Genomic DNA, 9,037 nt, shown 5'->3' with positions numbered 1-9,037 from the left:
ACAGTGTTACTTGAAACCTTTTCAGTCTTGTTTTGCCTCTCTTCCAACTTTTTTTGAGTGCATTGCAGGCGTCACATTCTGTTGTTTTTTTATATTTACAAAATACAATTAGCTTTGTCAGTGAAAACACTGAAAATTTTTTCTCTGTACTTTTATCAGTTAAATAAAAGTTCAAGTGATTGAACAAATTACACTTTTTTTTTTTTGTTGCGTTTTTAGAAAGTGTCCCAAGTTTTCTGGAAATGGGGTTTGTACATCTAAATTTGCATTTATTTAAAACCTGCAAAACTCTCTAGAGGAATGGATTGCACTTCTGTTGTAAATTAATGTCAATCAGTTTGCATACATGTAAAATGATTTTACACATTTTCCAATGTTTTGGGTGTGATTTTTTTCATTCCTCTTTTTCTTGTGAGATTCACAACCACTTTGATGGCTGTAGTGCACACTGTTGTGGAGTAATTCTGCCTCAGACACTGTGAGGAACATCCCATCTGTCTTAGCCTTTAAATCCAGACTAAACACTCATTTGTTTCATTACATTTATTTATTTCCCCAGATAAGCCTTTATACAGCCACTATGCTGGCATTGTATATGATTTTGTGTATGTAATAATAATAATAATAAGAATAATAATAATAATTATTATTATTATTATTATTATTATTATTATTATTATTTAAAAAAAATGGTAGGAGTTATCACGATTCATCCATCATGTGTTTTATGCACCTGTTCGAGCGATGAACATCGGTGCATCAAGTGGAAGGTAACAAACTAGGATTACTTAAGAGTCACGTCTGCAGCTATGTCTCTTTCTCTTAATGTAATGCACAAATTGTATTTTTGCTAAGATATACGTCGCTTTGGACAAAAGCGTCTGCTAAATGAGTAAATATAAATTTAGCAGATGCTTCTCTCCAAAGAGACTTCCAATGGATACTCTGTAGTCTTCTCACCCCATACACTTAATTCACCAAGGGGACTTACACTGTTGCATACAGTACTTACAATGGGTCACTCATCCATACATCAGTGGAACACACTCTCTCTGTGACTCACACACTATGGCAGAGCCTGAACAGCATGTTTTTTCACTGTGAAAGGAAACCCACACAGACAGGGGCAAAACATGCAAGCTCCACATAGACTGAGCAGGGATTGAACGCATGTTCTCTCACACTACCCAGGGGCTGTGAGACATCAGCACTACTTGCTGTGCCACCATGTCACCCAAACTTCTGCTAAATCAATACATCAGTAAATGCAAATGTAAATGAAAATGAACTTTATATGGAACAAGTAATGAGGCTATTTATTTGTATGAAACGATGTAATATTTTACTTCTGCTGAGGAGTACTCAGGGGGTGTGGTGGCATACTGGGGTTGGCCTGCAGCTGCTCCCTGGTGAGTCTGGGGTTCAAGTCCCACTTGGGGTGCCTTGCAATGGATTGGCATCTTGTCCTGGGTGCGTCCCCTCGCCCCGGGCCCTGTGTTGCCAGGCCAGGCTCTGGCTTACCATGACCCTCTTTGGGACATGCAGCTTCAGCCAATGTGTGTGTGATGAGTACTAAGGAGTATCAGTCTGCATTCAGAAAGTATTTTGATTTTTGTATGTTTCAGCCTGATGCTAAAATTATTTAAATGAATTTTCCCCCCACAATCAACACTCAATACTCCATATTGATAAAGTAAAAACAGGATTTAAAAATTTTTTGCTAATTTTTTAAAAACAAACTAAAATTTCACTTTGACATAAGTATTCAGTCCTTTTTCTTAGTACTTAGTACTTTTCTTACTTACATAGTTGAAGCAGCTTTTGGCAGCAATTACAGCCTCAAGTTTTCTTGGGTATGATGGAAGCACACCTGGATTTTGCGATTTCTTTTTTTTTTTTTTTTTTTTTTTTTTTCGTCTCCATACGTCCTCTGAACCTCTGTTGGTGGGAAGCTATTTTCAGAATATCTGCAGAGATGTTGGACTGGGTTGAAGTCAGGGCCCTGGCTGGGCCACTGAAGGACATTCACAGAGTTGTCCCTAAGCCATTCTTGTGTTGTCTGAGGTCCAGAGCACTCTGGAGCAGGTTTTCATTAAGGATATCACTGTGCTTTGCTCCAAAGCACTTTCCCTCAACTCTGACTAGTCTTCCACTCCCTGCTGCTGAATAAGAACCCCACAGATAACTCTACCACCACCATGCTTCATCACTGGGATGGTATTGTGCAGGTGATGAGTGCTGCCTGGTTTTCTCCAGACAAGACATATAGAACTGTAGAGGCCAAACAGTTCAACCTTGGTTTCACACAGTCTGAGAGTCTCTTAGGTGCCTTTTTGAAAACTCCAAGTGGTCTTTCATGTGTCTTTTATTTATTTATTTATTTTTATTTTTATAGAGTCCTCTTCTCACGCAATGACACAGAACACTTTAACACAGGCATAAAGTATTAATATTAACAATATTAACAATAGGTTCTGCAAGCACAGAAACTGCAGCTTTCAGTAATTTAATGGGGATTGGGTCTAAAGGACAGGTAGTACTTTTCATAGAACGAATTAGGACGGTAATTTCCTCCACAGTTATCACGTCGAAGCTACTGAGATGGTGCGGACAACTAATATTATCATCGTCAGAAGCGCTTATGTTTGCTAAAACTGAACTAAAGGGCATTATGGATTCGCGGATATTCATTAATTTATTATTGAAAAACGACATAAATTAATCATTAGTAATGGTAGCAGAAATACATTGTTTATCTTTATGTTTACCAGTTAAGTAAGCAATGGTATTAAACAGGAAGCGAGAGTTCTTGTGATTTTCAATTAACATTGCGAAGTATTCTGATCTGGCATGAAAAAGTGCTTTCTTAGATTTTTTTTTGACAATCGGACCAGGCTACATAATAAACGTTTAGTTTATTAGGGCGAATTTTACCACTGAATTATAATCTAAAGCCATTTGATCAATATATACGCTCATTCCAAAATCCGAGCTTCTAATATGATCAATAATTTTAGCAGTAGTATTGTCATCAATATGCCGCACGATTTTGGTCTTACTATTGTCAGACAGCACGGGCAGGTATAGATCAAAGGTTACTAAATGATGATCAGAAATAGCCTCATTTAAAGGAATAATATTAACATGATGAACATCTACGCCGTAGGTTATGACGAGTTCGAGCATATGGTTACGGGAATGAGTAGGACCGGTAACAACTTGGGTAAAACCGACGGAGTTTAAGAGAGACAGAAAACTATTAGCGAGAGTATCCGACGACACATCTACATGAATATTGAAATCACCCAGCAGGATAATTTTATCATGATTAATGACTAAATCGGTTATGAAGTTGCTAAATTCCTCAAGAAAAGAGGAGTACTGTCCAAGTGGACGGTAGATAAGGAATATAATTATATTGGGGTTTGAGTTGAAATCTAATTGTAGAGCATCAAATGAGGTGATAATATTATTATGATTTTTCGGTGTTATTTGTAATCTATTATTGAAAAGAACGCCGACTTCACTTCCACGACATACAGAACGAGATTTATGGAAATAATCATATCCGTCCGGAGCGGCTTATATTAGCAGAATCGTATCAGACTCACTGAGCCAGGTTTCGGTAAGAAAGAATAGATCAGATTTGTAACTTAATATTAAGTCGTTTACTAGGACAGCTTTATTTGTTAGTGAACGAATATTTAAGAGACAGCATTTTATATTACAGTTTGGCCTTGGTGGTAAGTTGAGAATGTTTGTTTTATGTATTTTAGGTTTCTGGTGCAAACGCTCCTATCACTAAGTCTAGTTAAACGCCGTGGCCTTATAGTAGTTTGTATGTTTTGGCTGCACTTAACGGGTTTTATTTAAAGTTTTTAGGCCCACACTGGACAAGGCACGAGAAAACCCATCACATGAGAAATGACTACTGATATCAGAACGAGTAACAGACCCATCAATACACAAAGCTGCTAAAGGAGATGATCCATGGACCATGAGTCAGTCCTGCAACTTGCAGGCCAAGTTCTGGGATGAAACAAACAAACCCCTCCAGTTGAGGTGTACACCATCACACGTGAAAAACCTGGGCCTTTCCCAGAAATCATCCCAGTTATTAACAAATGATATCCGATTGGAGCGGCACCACGTCTCTAACCACGTGTTAAAAGACACCAGTCTACTCTACACTATGTCCCCCATGAAGAGTCTAGGTAAAGGACCAGACACTATTAGATTACGACATTTCCTTCTGGCCTTGTTACACATAGAAATAAATCGGCTCTTTAACACCTCAGACTGCTGATAACGAATATCATTACCACCAACATGCACCATCATAGTTGACACGGCATTATCGGCCAGAGAACTGACACGAGCAGTCATGTCGGACACACGTGCGTGTGGGAAACACTTTACCTTTACATTTACATTTCGATTCCCAGGCCCCCGAATCTTAACATTTCGGACAGCCGAATCCCCCAAAATGAGTACGTTATTATTGTTATTATTATTAGGTGAACTGCTTAGAGCCGAAAATCTATTTTGGGTTTGGATGGGAGAACCCGAACCAGGAACCCGTAGCTTAGACTTCACTTTATTCAACTTCTTACTCCGAACCATAACCCAGTCGCCGTGAGAGCGCTTCGGAGTACTCGGCTTCTCATTAGCTGTACTGGGGCCTGTAAGTGTTGACGCCGAGTTCAACACTACGGAGGCATTGGGACACACCAAGTCCAACCAACTCTCCGTTTCTCATATAGAAATCAGATTTTTAATGCGCTCTTCTAAATCGCGGAACTTCCGCACCAAGTCATTATTTGTTACGCATTTCGAGCAAATGAAGTGTTCTACAATGTCAGCAGGTGCAACCAAACAAAACACGTTATATGATACGCAACACACAGGTGTGCCGTCAGACAATACATTTAGGATAGAACTTATGTCGAACAGGGACTCCATTCTTTCCAAAGATGCCATCTCAGCAACCAGTGTGTGACTCAACGCTCTGCCTCGATCTGGATGCTTGCCTCACTCTGAGAAGAGACTTCCACCTGGCCATCCTACCAAAAAGCCCACTGGAATGTTGCAGTGATAGCTGTCCTTCTGGAAGTTTCTCCCACCTCAGAGTGACCATTGGGTTCTTGGTCACCTCTCTTACCAAGGCCCTTCTCACTCAATTGCTCATTTGGCTGGGTGGCCAGTCGTAGGAAGAGTCACGATCATTCCAAATTCCTTCCATTTAAGAATTATGAAGACCACTGTGCTAATGGGAACCTTCAATTCTACAGATTTTTCTGTAGCCTTGCCCAGATCTGTGCCATAACACAATCCTACCTCTAAGCTCTACAGGCATTTCTTTTGACCTCATGGCTTGGTGTTTGCTCTAATACACATTGTTAACTGCAGAACGTTATACAGACATGTTTGTGCCTTTCCAAATCATGTCTATTCAATTGAATTTACCACAGGAGGACCTCAAAGAAGGTTTAGAAACATCTCAAAGATTATCAATAGAAAGGGGATGCACCTAGGCAAAATTTCGAGTGTCATAGCAGAGGATCTGAATACTTATGGCAAAGTGATATTTCAGTTTTTTTTTTTTTTTTAAAAGTCAATTTACAAAAATTTCTAGAATCCTGTTTTTACTTTGTCATTATGGGGTATCGAATGTAGATTAATGACGGGATTAAATGATTTTCGCATAAGGCCACAACATTAAAAAAAAAGCGAAAAAAGTGTGAAGGGGTCTGAAAACTTTCAGAATGCACTGTACAATATGCAAATCCAGATGTCTATTATTCATGTTTTTTATCATTCCTAAGTGAGAAATTTCTTCATTTCTCCCCAAACATTCCTATGTAATATATATGTTAAGGTAATATCTGAACAGTTCTGTGATTCAGTCCTGCCTGATTTGTTTGTGTAACTTTCAGTTCAGTTCATTTTATAGATTGCTTTTTTCACACAGTGACACAGAGTGCTGAAAAAATGATCAGAAGACATAATAGGAATAAAAGATTACTATACATTAAATTACTATAATAGCTATATATATAAACCAGTGGCCAAAGAGGAAAGGAAACAAAACAACTCAACCAAAAGACAAGGGACTATGAAAAAAAACCTCTGCTAGCCCAAGTGCCACTGCCTGCCAACACCTGCTGGGCATTGTAGAAAGAAAAATACTTTGAAGTAAACTTAAACCGCTATTTGTAAATTAATGCACTCACTAGATGCTAATAAGCTGATGTTCCGGTTCACATATGTAGGTCTTGTTCACTATGGCATGCAGTCACCAGCTTCTGTCAAGATGGATTGCTGGTATCATGGCTGGACTCCTCAGGTCTGGCCATGGGGAAATAATGTTCAACATCGAAAAAGAAGAAAGGGATAAGTAACTGACATAATAACATAATAAGACTAGAGAGTTTTATACTAAAAGACAACTCATAGAGATACAGCAAGCAGAATTCACATGAGTTATGGATACACCAGAGTAAACAAATGAATATTGCATGTTTATCAAATGTGGAGATCAGAGGAGTAGTGAATTTGAATGATATGTGTCTTGACACCCTTCTTGAATATTTAGAGGGATTCAATATATATTATATTTCTTAGACCATAACTGTGGATCTTGACATGGAGGTGTCCAAATCAAGACTGTGAATATCTGCACATCTCTGGATGTTGAGAATCAAGTTTTTTTTTTTGTTTTTCCTCTCGACTTTGTCTCTCTCTGTATGTTGGAATTGACCTTTTCAGACAATTCATGATTTTCTAAGGGTTTAAATAATGAGGCACAAGTAAGCTTAAAAACTGTTGATTACAATTTAAATCTCCCCATATGTTACCCCAGTGAAGATGACTGTCTGGTCTCAGTGTTCTCACGTGCTTATATACATTCCTCTCCCTTAATGCCTCCTGAACAGAGGAGCTTGGTATTCCAGAAATCTTTATGGCAGGCAGAGTACAATATAATGGAGTAGAAATAACAGAAATAACTGAACACCATACAGTGAATGAGTGAATATAATGAGAAGGGTTTGATTAGCTCTCAATAATTAATGAAAAGACTTGGAGCAAACTGATATACACTAACAAGGATTCTCACTACATCCCTTTTCTAAGGACTAGTAATGCTATCATAATTTTGTTTTCCCATATGAGAGAAAGATCTGAATTTATCTTCAAAATAGGATTGATTCCTTCCAAACTTTTAATACTTTCCTGCTTTCAATACATAAAGATTACATGGAAAAATAACATATGCATAATTATTTAAGTTAGAACTATATACTTTATTCTTGATCATATGCATATAGATGAGTTACATAAAGAATTAAAATTCAATGGTACAGCTCATTTTTGCAATAACTATCATATGTGATTGCATGTTTGCATGTTAACAGTTCTAGTGTGGAGTGGAAAATTAACTTCTATTGTGTCATAAATTATATGACCCATAATACTCTTCTTCCTTGATTTACATAACATAGATACTGGACATCCTTTTGCACTTTATGACGTGTTATATATTTCTTCCATTTTAAATTGATAACAAAGAGTTCTATTCATGAGAGTTCACTTAGAGATTTTCAGAAATAAATTAGGCTCATTAAAAAAAGAAAGAACGTGTAATATTTTTAATCTTAACTTTCTGTTCTTGTAATGGGCTCATATCTTGAAGGCTGTTACTGTAATTTCATCTTTGACTTGAACATACAAATCCACATCTTTTATAACTGCTCTACCAGGTGTAGACATTGCAATTTTTGGTAGAGGCATTTCTGGCAAAGAATGAGTATTTACCCATTGAAATTTTTTATTTTTTTTTTTCAAGTAAATGCTAACACAAAACAGCATTATTAAGATCAAGCTTCATACATATATTTTAACTACTCACCTATTTCCCCTTCTTTATGCCAGATATAAATTATTACAATTAGGGTTGTACGTTGTATCGTGTCGTATGTTGATTCTAGAAAAAAGAGATGGCTGCATATTTTAATAATATATTACTCACGTGCTTTCACTAGCTGCTTGCCCAGGTCACAGCAGTCTAAAATAATGAATGACTGCAAGAGCACACCCAGGATGGGATGCAAGTCTAGTGCAGGGTAGCTATATACGTACACATTCACTCACCCATTTACAGACTATGGGCAACTTACAGTGCCCATTTCACCAGAATTGTATATCTTTGGACTATGGGAGGAAGCCAGAGCACCCAGCACCCAGACGGAGAGAAGGCAAACTTTGCAGAGACTGAGCCAGATTGGAACCTATGCCTAAACAGCCTAGTTGTTTTTAGGTAGTACTACTTTCTGCAACACTTTGCCATATTAAAAATAATTAACACTTTACATTCATAATTTATGATATTGCATTATCACAAACATCATTTCACATCAGGACAAAATAATGCAATAATCTCATTTCGTACTTTTCTGACTTTTTAAAAACGTGCTGTTGTAAACAGTAAATTTGTGGTAATTAAGCAGAGAATCTTGATTAAAATCAGGAATGTTTGTTACAGAAAACAAGTATAGAAAACTGCATAGTTAACAGTCTTCAGAGATTGTGACACAGCACGTCCAGTCCCCAGATACAAATATCCCTGAAGCTTGTAGTAGGAATGCAAAAAAAAAAAAAAAGAGACTTTAATCTCAGATTTTTATTTAATTGTCCACATATGTATACTTGTCTTTTGTGCTGCAGATAAACGGCATCACCTTTCATTAAATGAACTGCACTACTGAAAGACTTTTGCAGGGAATACACTTTATATTAGATATAAAACAGCTACAGGTGTTCATCCGTCAAGTTAGCTACGCATTGTCTTGATACAGAAAGTTTGGCATAAAGAAAAGGAAATTGACTGCATTTTGAAATTGTTTCTTTGAGGAAAAAAATGCACCAAGACTGTAAGTGTTGCCTTAGTTATGCTATAATGGGAAGCCCATATGTCTCTCCAGATTGAATGAAAATTTGTTCTACCCACTGCAATCTACAAGAGCATCTGTCAGAATAT

This window comes from Scleropages formosus, chromosome 1, assembly GCF_900964775.1.
Source record: "Scleropages formosus chromosome 1, fSclFor1.1, whole genome shotgun sequence".
Classification (NCBI taxonomy): Eukaryota; Metazoa; Chordata; class Actinopteri; order Osteoglossiformes; family Osteoglossidae; genus Scleropages; species Scleropages formosus.
The sequence above is the reverse complement of the archived record's forward strand: the minus strand, read 5'-3'. Positions refer to the sequence as shown.